Raw genomic sequence first — 16,857 nt, 5'->3', positions numbered from 1 at the left:
GGTTGGGGATGCCTGGACTATACTATAAAATGATCTGAGCAGCACACCAATATCAAACCAAATTAAAAGGCCTCTGTTCATACATATACTGACTTATTAAACAAAGATCTTTTTGTGTTTAGCATTATGTGAAAACCAAGCTATAATGTGGTAAATTGCCCCAAATCTGTGACTCCTGTGCTTTGGTCTTCCTGCTTCTATGCATTTCTTTACACAATCTTGATGTATCCAAAATTTCTGGCTATCAGCAATGAACCTGTTATTGTGTTTTGTTGGGGGGCAGAAATCAGCTGGAAGTTCATTGGCTGAGGATAGCCCACAAAACAATTTTATTCCTAGCATCCCATAGCTCTACCAAATTTTAATTAAAGATTTGGCAACAATTTTGTCTGTGATTTCATTGGCAAGGAAGGAAAATGTAGTTGTTTCCAAAAGCTGGATGAGAGAGACAGATTCCACAGCTTCATGTTGTATTTTTCTTTTGGTTTTATATGCAGTACCCTGCTGGCAGCTGCTTAAAAAAGCAATGAGGCACTGTGCTCATTTGATTCCAGGGCTGTCTCATGTACTTTTTCTTCCTTCTACAAAGCTTCACTGCTGTTATTTGGTTATCGTATGTTGAAATCCTATGTACTATCTTTTGCTGTATATTTTTGTTTTGTCTTTGATTTAGGGGAGCACATCCAGTTTGGTCGAATTGGGTGCTGAGCCTCAGGGATGCTGCAAGGATGCTACAACTATCATTTAGAATGGAGTGTGATAGGTGGGAGGCACTGAATTTTAGCGTCACAGAGGGTGTTGCTAAAATTTGAGACCCCAAGGCTAATCAGTCAATAATGTTAATACATCAAACTACTTAGAAAATATTGTAGTTAAGCACTAAAGTGGTACCTCAAGTTACAAACACTTTGGGTTACAGACTCCACTAACCCGGTAGTAGTACCTCGGATTAAGAACTTTACCTCAGGATGAGAAGAGAAATCGCACGGCAGCAGTGAGAGGCCCCATTAGCTAAAGTGGTACCTCAGGTTAAGAATTGTTTCAGGTTAAGAATGAAATTAAGTCCATAACCAGGAGTACCACTGTATATAAATGGCTTAAATAAAAACAAACAAACAAACAAACAAACAAATTGTTTTTTAAAATGAACAAGATTCACAAATCATAGGCAATGCTTTCTCCTCAGAAACCATTCAGGGTTACATTCTATGGGAGAAATAAGACAGTAATGGACATTTTATGTGTTTGGTGCATTTTATTTATTGATAAAAGTTACATCTCATTTGCATCTTATTCTCTCTCACACACAAAGTGACAAATCAGCTAGTTGAGAAATATACCTTTCCCCTGTTTTGAGAGGCATCTTTTTAAAAATCCTAGGTGCGGAGCTCTGTTTGAACATTCTTGGTGCCTTGTGTGTGGGCTGGGAATTTGGGACCCATGTGGCAGAGCCTGAGGTATTCATTAAATTTTTTATTGTTCTGAACAGTGACAAGCATCTTTCTTAGAGATTTTGTACATGTTTAAAAGATACACTGTGGGGTTAAAAAAGCAATCTCTTCTGTAAAGCAATCTCATACTTACCCGTTTATAAAAAGCTGTGGACAAAGCTGGAATTGAGTTTATTACGAACAAAAGCAGTTTCAAAACAGTTGTTATGACAACCATCTAAGTCACATCATTAGACTCACTTTTTGCTGTGCCGGCTGGGCTGCTGCCATCACCACCCTCTCGCCTCAAAATATATATTTTAGGTTTTTAAAATTTACATATAAATTCGTACATGAAAAACAACAACAACAACAACTATGGCTTTGGAACCCTTCATAAAAGGATGTTAAGCACTTTATATTCATTATCTCATTTATTTTAACAATTCTCTTGCAAGGAACTCATTTCAACCAGGAGTGAATTTCTCAGGCTCCTGAAGAAAATCCCCTCACAGAAGCAAGTTCCCACTGGGTGCTGGAAGAGGAAGAAAAGCTATACCACCTTTGCAATTTCAGCACCAGGGATAGTGTGCTCTTGGGTACAAGAATTTTGCTCCATCATAACCTGTATCCATAAAGGGGGGGGTGGGCGGTTATTTATTTCTAGGGTTGTCTCTTTTCCTGGCATGACTTTTATGTAAGGCAGAGTGAAAATGGCATCTCAAAATTTTCTCTATTTCTGAAGGGCAAAGTAGGAGAGCACTGGGCTGGATATATTCTTGAGGGACAATGTGAAATTCTCTTAACATTTCTCTGCAGGGAGAATGTGCCTCTTTTCTTTTCTTTTCTTTTCTTTTCTTTTCTTTTCTTTTCTTTTCTTTTCTTTTCTTTTCTTTTCTAAAAAACAGCAACCAAGCCCTACGTCTTAGATGTGTGACAGAGTCCTGCAGTTATGGGGAAGACCGTTATTTTTTCCATTAAAATGAATCTTGTGATTAAGCTAAAATGCTTATCAGTGTAACAAAATAGCCTTGTGGTATCTGTGGTATCTCATTAACTGAGATCCCTTTCTGCCTATGTAATGGAGAAGAATGCCTCGGTTTCTGTCAAGCCTGCTGTGAGCATCCATTTAAATGACCACTCGCCAAATACTTACATCAAACGAAGTGTACACATTCATATTAGAAGCAGTTGAATCTGTCTGCTTCTTAATGGCAATGAACTGTCATTGAAACATGTCCATCTGGAGAGAAAAAACCCCTATCCCCCTACCTTTTTTGCTCTGATTGTGAGAGGTGGGGGTTCATTAGTATTTCTTCAGCTTTGTGCTGCAGAACATGGAGATACCATCAGAATTTGTATTATCACATGAATGAGCCATGAATCTACTCCAGCTCTTCAAGCCTGCTCACTTTCTGTTGCAGCATTACAGCAAGCCTAACCATGTCTACTCAGAAGCAAGCCCCATTGCTGCCATAGTTGTTAACAGAATTAAAATGCCAAAGGAAGGGGGGGCATACAAGCTGGATGTTTTTCTGACAACTAAGGAAACTGCCTCTACTGTATGGCCTGAAGGCACATGATATTAGTTTCTTTAGCATATTTATATTCTGCCTTTCTTCCTCCATGGTATGTGCATTGTGTTCCCATGTGGTCTGCCATGCAACAGGGACAGAACAAACCCAGACCTCTATAATGTTTAGCAAGGTGGCTGCACCGTATAACCTCAGACTTTACTGAAGCTAACCAGCCTGAGTCTGGTCATTGCTTTCATGGGAAACCCCCTGGGACCCCCATGGATGTGGCCTTGAGTTTCAGGAAGACAGATAGGGTATACATGAATAAATATGATACATAGTTGCTCTCAAATATTAAGCCGAATAAACTAAACAACAAGCAATGAAACCTGCAGTGCCAATGAAAGATACCCAGAAAAAAATCATTAGACTGTATTATTTCCAGACCATCTTTTAGCAGCAACAACAAAATGCCTGGAAATCAGAATTGTAGAAGTTTAAAGTGTTTTCAAAATAAAACAAATGAAATGCCAGCATGCCTCTTTAGTAAAGATGACCAGTATTTGAACTAATACAGAGGGACTTTTCTTAATTATAGCCTCAGCCTGTTGTCTGGACAATTGTTTAAATAGCTGTTATAGTTGTACTTTGAAAAAATAGATAATTCAATTTGACAGTCCTTTAATCTCTATATTCAAAACCTCCAGAAATTACAGCCCTCTATGGAATTGTTGTGGATACGTGTAGTTTTTGGGAGGGTGGTAAAACAAGATCGCAGAGTTAAAAGCCTGGCACCAAGTTATTTTTTACAAAATAATAGACCTTATTAAAGAATCATAAATATGTCAGAAATGAGAGCAGTAATAAATGGTTTGGGTTTGCAGAGTAGAGTTTCTGTTTCCTCTCTTCTTTGAAGTTCCAAGGGAAAGTGCAATGAGTTCAACACACACTGATGATGATGATGATATTAATGATGATAATTGTGTGCTGCTAGACTTCCAGCTTGAGAGTTTTGAGACAATGAAGCACTACAAACTTAAGAAGAGTTTGTAAGTAAACCATTTTTAACCTCCCAATCGTGTGGCTTCTTTCTATGCTAAGGGAAGAGGGAAACTTTGGAAGCAATTTAGAAGGGGATAGTTAAAAGGTCCAACAGCCTATTCTTCTTTTTATACCTATAGCTTTTACTTCTACCAAAATTCCAACACCAACAGTGAGGATCAGGCGTTGTACCGAGTTGTATGTATATTCCTTTCTTAGGCCTCATCTGCACTATACAGTATCATGGTACTTTAAACAGTCATGACTTCCCACCAAAGTATCCTGGGAACTAAAGTTTGTCAGGGGTGCTGAGAGTCACTAGGAGATCCCTATTCCTATCACAGAGCCATAGTTTACAGAGTGGTTTAACAATCAAGCCCTCTTTCCAGGGAACACACTCTCTGGGTGGATATCAGGTATTGTTATTTATTATTGAATTCATATACTGCCCTATACCCAGAGGTCTCGGCGGTTCACAGGTAAAGTGCTGTTTCAGTGGTGAACCCCATCTTGGGAAGTCTCTCCCACTGCAGGAGGTACTGATGGTTTTCACTGCTATTGCTTCACTTGTTAATTTGAATGTTTTATTGTTTTATATATATTATTTAACTGATGTTAGCTATTTTGGAAGGTTTTATTTTATTAGTTATTTTTAATGCAAACAATTAAATGACTGTGCCCCTATTCTGTTTCCTTTCCTTGATAAAGCTTCTCGTGAACTCCTTCCCCTGTGCGACCTCTCATTTCCCTCTCATTTCCACGGTCATTGACATGGAAATGAAAGGTAAATCTTTACCTCTTTGGAGGTTTCTGTACATACATGAAGGGTCAGTGCTCAGAAAACAGCTTTAAAACGATGTAGTTGTTGTGAGCAATACATGGCTATAGCCCTAAGTAACGAAGCAGATTTTCTTAAAGTTAACTTGTTTGTTCAGTTTCTGATCCTTCCGTGTTACAGAAGTTCATTATTCAGTGAACCTATCCTGAGGGTGGCAGGCAGATCTTGAACAAGCAAAATAAGATTTTATTAGCTTCGGACAGCATCTTGGCACATGGATCTTGGGGAAAAGCTGAAATAAATGAGCTCAGTGGTGCTACCAATTATTCTCCTGAAGCACTCAGTAACTAGAAATCCTAAGGCAGTAATGAGCTAGTATACGACTCTCAGTGCCTGACTACCTGTGGTTTGACTTCCCTCAAACAGCTGGGCTACAAATTGAGTTCACTGCTCTCTGGTTGTGACTTTCCACAGGTTTGAAAAACAAACATATCATCGTAAATCATTTGCTCCTTGGTCAGCCATAGACAGCTGGTTCATTTATAGGAATGGTCTATATGCTGGCTTTTCTTATGGATTCCAGCTTCCCTCATGGCCTAGTTGCCTTAAAATAAATGGACTGGTATCTCTCAGTATTGTGACTTTCTGGCAGGCTGTTTCATAAATGCTGCTGCTATGTTTACTCTCCAGTGAGGTCCCATTTTTAATTTTATTTATTCAGATAAATTTTATGTATTCAGAAGTGGCATTGGGCAGCTGTTATGCCATTACTGCACGCCCACATGAATCAAGGTTAAAGATCTAAACTCAAGCAGTTGTTCTGGAGCTATTCACTTCAATAAGAGAAAGTAAGTAATACTGCTTAGGATTAAGAGCACTTCACTTGTTGGATGGTAAAAGGAAGTCTAATGAATTTGCCCATCATATTTCTTGCCCTCTGCCACCACAAATCTAACCATAAATATCTAAGACCTAAATTGCCTACAAACTTGATCTCAACACACAGCCACATGTCACTGATGTTTCTGGGTAAGAGAGGCTGACTTGAAAGAAAAGCTACTCTGTTCAATGCACACTATTTATTTATTTTTATTTTGAGGTCTACAAATAACTATGTATGTACATATACATATAATAAGAGGTCAGTTCTCACACTGGGAAACTTGTCATTCTCTTTGTACAATAAAACAACAATCAACAGTGAATGCTACAAAGAAAAATCTTGAGACAATTGTTTTCTTTCTTCTTCCTGGACTGCTAAACATTCATCTTGCAACCTTGAAACAGACAAGACAGGTGCTTGATGCTTGTTTCTTAACTTCCAACCCCGCCCCCCCCCAAAAAAAACCCAACACAGAATTCAGAACAACAAGCATAGCTCTACAGGCCTCTGAATTCCCTTGGTGAGCAACAACAGAAGGAATATGAAAAGTAACAGCTCTATAGTAAAGCTTAAATATAATGCAGATTTTCTATTAATTTTACCTCAAGATATCAGTAACATGGGGCAGGGAGCATTACTGAGACAGGATTTAGTGATTGGTGACATTAAAGGAACGTGAAGACTTGGGGTTTTGTAAAATGTTGTAGGGCAGGCATGTCCAACAGATAGATCGTGATCTACCGGTAGATCACTGAACTTCTGTGGTAGATCACTGGTAGATCACTGGCTCCCCCCAATGAAGCTCAACAATTGTGGCTCCCCTAAAAATGCTCAGCATTTTTGCCCTGCACCCCAAAAAGGGGGTAGATCATTGCCAGTTTTTAACTCTTTGAGTAGATCACAGTTTCTTGGGAGGTGGCCACCCCTGTTGTAGGGGAAACCCCTGAAGCAACCCCTGTGTAGTTGTTGGGGATCAAAGAACTTGAGGATACACTTTAGTCTTCAGAGGAGGCCCTGCTGTGTCCCACCTGCGTTGGAAGCAGACGGGTTTGCAGACACTAGAGATAATGACTTCTTGGCAGCAAGACCCAAGTGATGGGGACTGTTGCTTTGGAAAATTTCAGTAGACCCTCCCCTGCTACACATACAATATGTTTTTATGTGACAAGTGAAGACTTCTTTGTTCAGATGTGATTTCGAGCAATGTGCTTTACTTCATATTAGTTATTATGATGGCTGTTTGCTCTTTCTGTGTTGGTTTTGAAGTGTTATGGAGGATGCCCATTGTTCTTTCTTTTATTTTTCTCTTTTTTTTATTAGATGCCATTCTAAAAGTTTGTGTTTGTTTGTTTGTTTTTAATGATGCTGTTAACTTCCTTGGGAGTTGCCCTTTAATAGATATGTACCAGTAAATATCAGAGGTTGTGTGTGTTTCACCAACAAATGGCAATCAAGTTTCTGATTCTTTTATAAAAAATAACCTGTTGTCTTTAATTCACATGCCACTGTTAATCACTGTTACGATATATGAGAGCCACATAGACCAACTGAAGCATTCAATTTTTAACATAATTGTCTGGAAGCTTCTCTTTGCAAATAGTTTTACGATAGGGCAATCACGTATGAAATCCTTACCTTATGAGCTCCATCACTTAGAAAGTCTTCAGGTCAGTTGACTGTAGACTTGCTTTCAGACTTTATGGGCAGAACCAATACAACAGGAAGATACATTCTTAATGGCCTCCATTTGGCATCCATAACATAAGAATTGGCCCTTAGACAATTTAGAAAGTCTCTTGAAGATTGACTTTAATACCCAGAATGAAGGTGCTTAGGTTTGTGTTTATGCTTCAGCTTGCAGTTTACGGCCTCCTTCTGTTTTGTGTTGCTTCGGAGTTTCGTTAAAATCTTTGCCCTCCTCTGGTTCTTCTAAAGGATATTGTTGTTCTTCCTGTTTCTTTGTTGCTAATACATTTCTATTGTGGCAGTAATTTTTATGACTTTAATAGTATTTTCCTCATGTCTTGATGGGTAGGAAAGATGCTCTTTAAATCCGTAAAAGAACAATGCCTCTATCTATCTTGACTAGGATTCCTAGCACACATTGCGCCTCAGGGATTTCTACTTGGGTTTAAAAGCCAACACAACACAAGTACTGTGTCTGAGTTAAGGACTTGACAGCTGTTAAGATACAATGTGTAAGGGCAGCTGAGGATAAGAGCCACATGGCAACCAATTCATTGTTCCAGAGTCAGATGTTCATCATCTGGTGGCTGGAGGAAAGACGGTGGAATAAATTGCCTGTGATGTTGACTGTTGAACATCTAAGTAGCAATCACCCTGGGTTTTAGATACATAAATATGCAGCCATTAAGACATACAAAAGTCATATCTTCTTTTTCCAGCTGCCTCAGTTTTAGAAGCATCTTGTAATTGCAAAATACCTATGCACCTATACACACTTTTTATTTCTGCTTTAAAAATACCCTATTACTGCAAGTATAAGGACTGAGTTCAAATGGACTCCAAAGTTCATCACCCAGTTTGTGGGCAGCAAACTTGGAGGACCGTTTCTCTGAGTTTTTCTAGGGATGACAAAATTTCGGTGGCTGCTCATCTTTAGCAGTAGAGATGGGATCTTCACTTGTTTGCTTTCTTATTTCTCTGCCCCATTACTTAAGGAAATGGTGGCAATCCTAGGATGGACAAAAGTCTTCTATCAAGTGAATGCATGTTACATCTTGAAATGATTTCAAAACGTTATCCCACTCCTATGGTCACTGGTATGCATTATAATTGTTGCAGGTAGCATCTCTGTGTTCACACCAGATATGGAAAGGATATATTTCACATGCACACCTGTCTGTATGTATCTAGAAAAACTAGGCACATTCTTCTTTTCATGACATGTTTAAAGACTTACATGAATATTATATTTTTCCACACTTTATACACTTGCTGTGGAAAACAGTCCTATAATACTGGAGTTTCCTGCAGAGTGCCACTGCCCCAAATATGGAGTATGGATTAGTGTGTAACTTTGCTCAAGATATTGATGATGCTGTATAATTGAGGAGTGAGAGAAGAAGAATTCCTTCCAGGCCTGAACTTTAAGAAGAGTGAAGTTGCTGTTTATGGAATAGTTGGCTGTTCCCTTGCTTTCTTTGAGTGTGGTGGAAGGAGCCACATCACTGCTTTCGTGCTGTGTTTCACCTTTACTTTGGCTGTACTCCCATGACTTACAAAGGACCTCCTGTCTGCTCATCACAAAATATAATGGCTCTGCCCTACAGAGCATCTGTTTTGGGACTGAGCCAATCAATCCCAAATCAGAAAAGCAAGCCTCCTTGGCTTCCGTGAGCTGAAATGCAGCAAAAGAAGGCCAAAGACCTTTTCAAAGGAACAGAGCTCTGTGATTTAATCTCTCCTGAGAGACTTCGATCAAGAGTTTAATACCTGAAGACATCACTCTTAAGAAGCTGGGGCCTTTAAATCACCCATGCTAGGCAGCTGTTGTTGATTGTGAGGCCAGACAGAGCCATAATAAGGAGCACTACAACAGTTTGAAGCCCAACTGTTGCTATTAAAAAGTATTGTGCACTCATTCTGCCAAAGCAGTTACTAGATGTCGGATCAGTTGTGGGTTTTTTTGTGGGTTTTTTTTTACTGCCCTGTTTGTGAAGTCCTTTTATGTGTCAGTTTGAATGGATTGGGGCTGGGAATTTGGAAGAATTGTCATTGCTTATTAGTGGACAAGAACAGTGTGCTTTAATGTCTATTACCATGAGAAAATACAAGACGGATTCACATGTTTATCTCTGAGGTGGTAACTGTTTCATGACATCCTCACCATGTTTTCAAGTGAGGAAGTGCTTGTTTTGAACAGGAAAAAAAGTACATCTAAGAAAACACTGTTACCCCCCCCCCCCGCCCCTGGCAGCATGTGTTTGTGTGTGTCTTCCAAACATAGGAAGAAGGAGCAATCTTCTAGCAAAAATCATTGTATCTGATGAATACAACCTGGAATTTTCTACTGTGGGGACAAATATCACAACAGTTGCTATTTTCCATGGGCTTACAGTAAAACAGTGTCTCTATTTTGCCACTCTTTTTTTCTTGGCAAAAGTGTCGGGATTTCTCTTGTGATTTCAGCCTCTGATCCCTTGACGCTAAATATCTAAATAGAGAGATGGTGGTACCTTGACTGTAAATAGAGATGGATTTGAAGTGTGGAAGGTGGGGCAGGGATAGATCAGAAACCAACTCTTCATGCCAGTATGAACTGAGCCCAATTATCCTCTGACATTTGGCTTGGTTTGACTTGTTGCCAGCTATCCTGGATTTCTCTGCCCTTGGTTTCCTTTTGCTTTCCCTTTTCCCAAACTTACAGCAAACATTTTCTAAAATGTGTCTGAGAAAACTGAGCTAATGATAATGTTAGACACATTGCGTGGCAAGACCCCTCCCCCATGTGAAAAGAAGACACTGGACACATCATATAAGGTTAATGGGCATAAAAAGGCCACAACTTTATTAATTACAGAATTGAAAGGTGTTGGCCTTAGGCATTGGCTCCTATCGACTACCCGGCATGCAGGCCGGGAAGGGTTAACCACAAACCGTGGGAGTCCTGTTGAAGTACGCCAACTAGGATCCCACGGGTGTCACCGCTCGGGGCGTGCCGGAGGCCCTTACCTCCCTAGGTTTCGGACAAGGCAACGCCCCCCGGAGTCCTCTACCGGACTACCCTTTCCCTGGGGGAAGGTGATGGCGCTTCCTTCCCCCCCATTCATTTGCATAACAATAAACCCCTGCCAATGCCTAAACGCCACTCGAGCAAAGCTCGCCGCCAATACCTTCAAACCTGTAACCAACTCCTAATCCCTGCTATGATGTCCCCAAGCCAAATGTCGTTTCCAGCATCTGACAGATGCACGCCATCCCATCTGTAGAGGGCCTCGTTGCTATACTGGATGCCTGGGTGTCCAATGACACACCCGCCCAGAGCCGCCACTCTACGTTCCACAGCCCGCTCCAAGACCTTTCTTGCCTTATTGATTCCAACCGGGCTCACACAATCCCTCCAAGTCCTCCTCTCAAGCAACGAGGACCACAAGATAGCAATATTAGGGTAAACCGCCCTCAGATCAGCAAAATCGTCAAAAATGTTCCATCTCAAATCAATAGCTTTGCGGTACGCAAGGTCGTTTTCCCCCAACCAGTGCATCGGGTGGACCATCAGAGGCGGCTCTCGCCATTACAGCTGGCTTGAATTCACTCCAGCGCATGCCCCTTCTCACTATCCACACCAGCTCCACATGTTCAGGCAAGCTCAAGTTCGGACCCAACCCGGTAGACATAGCACTATTCTTGGCCCAGTGCACGATGCTGTGGCCCACCAACCAAATGCGTACCCGCTCAGCTGGCGAGGGGAAAGAGGGCGGTCCCCGGGCGTGCCTGGCCTTAAGTAGGCTAGGCCACGCCTCCCCAGCCCGCCGATTGGCGGGTCGGGTCGCAGGCACGCCCGGGGATTCCCTGGGTCTCGCGGGGGCAAAAGGCCAGCCCCCGCGTGTGGGAGGGGGTCGCCCGCAACCCCCTCTCCTCCGAAGGTCGGAAATGGCTTTGTGACTTACATTACTCTTTAAAATATTCTGTACATTATCCTGATGAAGATGATGCAGCAGAAAACATAAAATGTGTGTGTGGGGGGGAATCTTTATTTCGTGTTGGATTGTCTGAAAACTGGATGACATATCCTAATTTTAGAAGTATAGAGAGAAATGAAGTTTTAAATGCTCTATGTCACAAATTACAGGTAGTCATCACTGTAAATTAGTCATCTGTAATCTACATATTAAAAGCCGATTTGGGGCTGAGTCACCATCACACCAAGCCAGCAATGCTAGCTCTAAATCATTGCAAAAGGAGCTACACCTTCAGTGAAGTACTTCTGCTTACATCTTTTCGTTATCTGCCCTGTCTTTGTGTATTTTCTCAGTAGGGACTGAGAAGGGATCACTTTTCACTAACAGAACAGACCTGGTACAGAAACATATAAGAGATCTGTAGAGTAACTTGAGGTGTTCCTACTGGAGACCTCCAACTTGGATAAAAGAGCATTCTCACATTAGCTTCAGCCCACCATACATATGAAATCTCTCTCAAGACTAATTTACCATGTTCTTTCAGAAGTATTTTAAATTAGGGCATGTAGTTGTGTTTGGGATTTGTGCCATCTGCAAGAGTTGCTTTCTGTGAGAGGTCCAACGTAGACAATTTAGGTCCAGGAGGCACAGCTGTTGAGTGTAGAAATTAAATTCAAGGATTTTATAGTGCCAGCAGAACTGTTAAAACAAAGACTCCCTTTTTACCCTCCTGGGAATGCCTGCAAAAAAGAAAATCAAGCATGCATGCTTTTTTGTTTCTGAGAAGGATGGAGCAGCAGACACGGACCTATATTTATGGGAGGCTGCCTGACTGTATTGTGTAGTCTTTTGCAAGGGCTCATCCAGACTTGCATTTGCGCCACAATTTATAGACACACATCCATGATTACCAGGCACATGTCCGAGAGTTTTTTGTTGTTGTTCTTTTGCTGCTTTGCCTGGGAAAACCCGCTCTTTACTGCTGAATCAGAACAAACATCAGTCTGCAGAAACCTGATTGCCATTTGTTCTGATTCAGTGGTAAACAGTGGGTTTTCCCATGGAAAGCAGGAGCCAAAAACAAAACAAAACAAAAACCCTGCTTGAACCTGTGCCTGGAAATCATGGACAAATGATGGCACAAACAGAAATCTAGATGAGCCCCAAGTCTCTTGATAAAACCAGTTGATGCATCACACATGGCTAGTTTTTGTGGCTAAAGCAAATATTGCCCCAGATAGAGGGTGCTGTAAATCTTTTCAGCTTTTCACACGATCAGAACAATCACATGGGGCATCTCAATGGCAGCACAAATCAATGGATTATATTGGTTTGGTTTGGTTTGTTCTTGTTTTTATTATGTATTTTGGGGGGGGGGTTTGCTGGATTTTTTAATGCTGCGAATTACTACCTTGAGATCTCCAGATGAAGGGCAGCATACAAATTTAGTAACTAAATAAGTAATATATTGTACACCACTGATTTACTTCCACAAAGAAGCAGCTCTGGGTAACTTGCCTGTAGAATAAGTCAACCCTCAAATGTCTCTTTCATTCATCATTGTTCTCAAGTGGTAGAGTGAGATGACCCAGTTTTGTGCCATTTACTAACCGATTATTGGATTTTGGTTGTGTTATTATTTTATTGTTTCTTACAGGACCGGTGCTACCATTAGGCAGAGTAAAGTGGCCACTTCAGGCAAACAATTTGGGGAGCCATGAAAAGGCATCAATCTGTAAGTTATTGAATGCATTATTATCATTACAGTACTTTGACTGTCAGGGAGTGGAGGAAAAGTTTCTGGAATTTTCTGTCTCAGGTGCCAAAATAACGACTCACTTTAGTACTATGTGCATTGACAGGGTTGCGGGCAGGGATACCATTTTCTGTCCTACCTCAGGCAGCAAAATGCTTTGGGCTAGCCCTAGTAGCTTGTAAGTGTAGACAACCGTAGCATTCATGGTTTTGTTTAGAAAAGAACACTAGAGTAGGGAAAATGGCAGGGCAGCAAATATTTTAGTGCAAGGGGAGGGGGCTAACCTGTGATTTTCAGATGTTGTTGGACTACAGTTCCCAACCTCCCTGACCATTGACCATGCTGACTGAAACTGATGGGAATCCTCCTACAGTTTTGCATACTGTTGCTGCTGTCCTTGTGTTTGTATTTACACAAGCAAATGCTTGCCTGGCAGCAATTGCTTTTGTGATGTCAGAGGTCGAAACATGTGTCTCTTAGATCGTAAAACTTTCCACATCTAATATATGTGATTTCCTGGTTCGATGTTTCCCTGTCCAAGTACATATTCAGAAAAGACTTGGACAACGTGTATTTTGGAATGCCTTCCACAGTATCACCAATATTATTATTACTTCATGGGTTATCTGCTGTCCCCAGAACATAGTGTTTTGCATCTATCTGTTCATTACTATGGGGGGGTTTTTAGCTGTTGTTTCTGTCAGTTCCAAATATATTTCTTTAATGATATAAGTTGGGTGCCAAGCAGAACTAAATGGAAAGCCTTACTTGAATCTAGACACATCTGTGCCTCTGTGGCAGTCTTCTTCTCTGTTAAAGCTATTCTGTAATGAAGAATGCAGTGGTCCACTTTTCTTCCTCCAGTTTTGAAAAGAAATCTGGCACCCCATGTTCCTGTTCCTTTGTCTGGTCCTGCTACTTCTTCAGAAAATTTTTTGCTTATTTAAATGACAGGCAAAGTATGGTATCACAGTCAGCACTGGAACTACTTGGGACTAGAGCATAGAAACCATATATATGAGTCTGAATATGGTTTGGCTACTACATTTTGGAATTGGAGTAGAGCTCTACAAATATGTCAGTGTTGCCCAGACTTGTGGAGCAGGCCGCTTATTCAGTCAAATTTAGAACACAATATCCTATCACACACCCTCTCCAGTTGGACATGGTGCTATTCAGATGAAAGTCACAAACGATAGTGAATAATACATTTTGTAACTTGACGTTTTAGATGCTTTGTCAGAATTTAGATCCTTCTCTGTGTAATCTAAATTCAAATAAAACTGCTGCTCCTCACATCTTCCAATGAAAATGCAATTTTGGCAATAAACAAAATTGCAGTTCTTTGCTGTGTTGTTGCATATTGAGTTTGAAAACATTACGTCTCTTTATACTTAGAAAACAAGCATAAAGATATTTTACAGCAATTAAAGACAACAAATTATTTCCTTTTGCAATGCTCAGAGAAATGACTTTGTAGCTTCCTGCTACCCATCTATAACTATGCAGTAAAAAAAAAGGTCCCCATCTGTGCAAGTTGGTATTCTAATCCTACTATGCATTGTACTGAATTGCAGCCTCATTGAGCAGTGATAAATGGCTTGGCTCAGGACACTTCAGGGACCAGCTTCTCCCATCCTAGCCTACCCACAACTTGAGCTGCTGAAGAGCCCCTTCCTTGTGTTCTGACAGCAGCCGAGGCATTGCGGAAGGCGGAAGAGGGCTGGTCTTCTCCACGGCCATTTTCACCCCCTCTCTCCATATTTCCATAATCTGGCTGACTCTGCTTTTTAAAATTATTCCAGCTGATATTTGACCTCCCAGGATAAGGATTCTTTTGTGACCTCCTTTCTGTTTTGTTTCTTAGATAAAACCAGTCAGTGGGTGAAACCAGTCCATTTATTTTTGATGCTGTTGGATGAAAAAACTAACCTACTATCTGAAGGTAAGCGTTGCATCCATTACTCCATCCAGGCCCCCCGCCTACCTCTGTCATGTGCCCTCCAGGAGGGAATGTATTTATTTATTAACATTTTTGTATACCGCCCTTCACCAGGAGGCCTGAGCAGCAGTTTACATCTATAAAACAAATGTAATAGATCAACCCCCCCCCCCCCAGATTGCATATTCCCAAGGGGAATACAGCCCATGGGCTGAAGATGGTTCCCCACACATCTAGGAGTTTCATATATATCAACATAGCATATTGTAGCGCAGAGACGGACAACCTTTAGTCCTCCAGATGGAATTCAACTGATGTCAGCCCGTTCTTTATATGCTATCCTAGTTAGAATAAGATACACAGAAGTTGTTTCTCATTTATCATCATCATCATGCTGCTGGTCTTTTCTGGGTGTAAATGACCATGATATAGGTCCAACCTTCATGACCAACTAGCATAGTTGCTTGAAATTGCTGTGCCTGGTGAGCTAGTTGTCTGCAGGTATATCTTGACCAGGACAGATCTTGTAGCAAGCCACTGCTAGTCCACTCAGGGGTGCCTACATGCAACGTGTCTACTATAAGCCAAAACAAACAGCAATTTGAAGCATCACATAGTTTGTGTAAATTGGTCCTTGTCAAACAGTCATTAAGAACATTGATACTGAGAACGCTGTAAAATAGGGGGAAACTTGGTATTTTTTTACAAGCTCCAGGAGATTATGGGCTGTATGCAATGGCTGCACAGGTTGCAAAGTAAGACAACCGATCTTTTCCTATCCAACCTCCTGCTCTGTAGACCCTGCAACTCCACGAAGCCTCTTCAGAGGGCTGGGTGGTCCTTCTGAACAGCGTAGTCAGTGTTGTAAAGGTCTACAATGAGAGAGGGGCAAGTGCCTGAAATTGGGTGGCAGAATCTCACAACAGCAGTGCTCCACTTGGGCACAGTTCCTTCACCCAGTTTCAGGTGTTAGCCTCCTTCCGTTGCAGTCCCATACATCTTAGTCCCACATTGTTGGGGTCACCTAACACTCTGGAGTTGCTTTTGAGGGCTGCACAGGGGTAGCTGTCTTCTAGTGTCATGATCATTAGATGCAACACCTGTCTAAAGGAATCACTTTAAGAAATACGTGCATAATTTAAAATGAGTAAGTGCTATCATAAAAAAACAAGATTAGTTGCATACAAATAAAAACAAAAGGCATAGAAACCAATGTGTAGAGAATACTTATGATAGCTACTCAAAAAAACCTCCCCTCCCTGTAGATTTTGTTCCACATCTGCTGTTCAGTCCCAAATGTGTTAGGTGAGTATAAAGAATAATTCATACCTCTTTGGAGAAAAGAACAGGTGAAGTAAAGTTCACACTTTTGCCGGAGACCTTTTTTGTGAGGCCCAATTAAATGGAAGCCATTTATCTTTCTCTCTTTTCTATAGTAACAATGGAGGAAGGTCTTTTGCTGTATGGCAGAAAACTGGCATTACTTGAGAGGTAGGGTTGATTAATATATTTCTTCATCTTGTCCTTCTCATCTCTATGGGCTCAAGTGCCATTTTATTTTGTTTGGCTCCATTACCTTTAACAAAATGTATCAAATACTACCATGCTGTATGTATGCTTTTGTCTGCTAACAAAGAGATGGTTTCATCTTCCTTACTATCAAAAACATATTTACTAGCTGAGCCCACACTGCGAAATATGAGAAAAAAAGAGGACATAAGGCTTAATTTCTCCTTCCTTTTTGCATTTTTAAAATGTGTCCCCAGACAAAGAGAAAACAGAATCCTGCAGCATTTTTCATTATTAGTTTTAAGTGTATTAGGATCTGACTGTTGGCTGACTTTGCCTTCATTTTTAGCACTTTA

At 40.9% G+C, this 16,857-nt stretch overlaps 1 long non-coding RNA gene across 1 annotated transcript in view; it reads left to right on the top strand.

Annotated features, from left to right (window-relative positions):
• The window catches only part of LOC308481476, a 57,270-nt gene extending 40,787 nt beyond the window's left edge, over window positions 1–16,483 (top strand). The window contains exons 2-4 of the long non-coding RNA XR_013988703.1: window positions 12,952–13,029; window positions 14,918–14,995; window positions 16,429–16,483. This is a non-coding gene — a long non-coding RNA (uncharacterized lncRNA). The remainder of the gene's footprint in view (window positions 1–12,951; window positions 13,030–14,917; window positions 14,996–16,428) is intronic.
• Window positions 16,484–16,857: the final 374 nt, after the last annotated feature.

This window comes from Podarcis pityusensis, assembly GCF_964106645.2.
Source record: "Podarcis pityusensis genome assembly, chromosome: 1".
In the NCBI taxonomy this organism is placed as follows: Eukaryota; Metazoa; Chordata; class Lepidosauria; order Squamata; family Lacertidae; genus Podarcis; species Podarcis pityusensis.
This window is presented reverse-complemented; position numbering and strand designations above follow the sequence as displayed.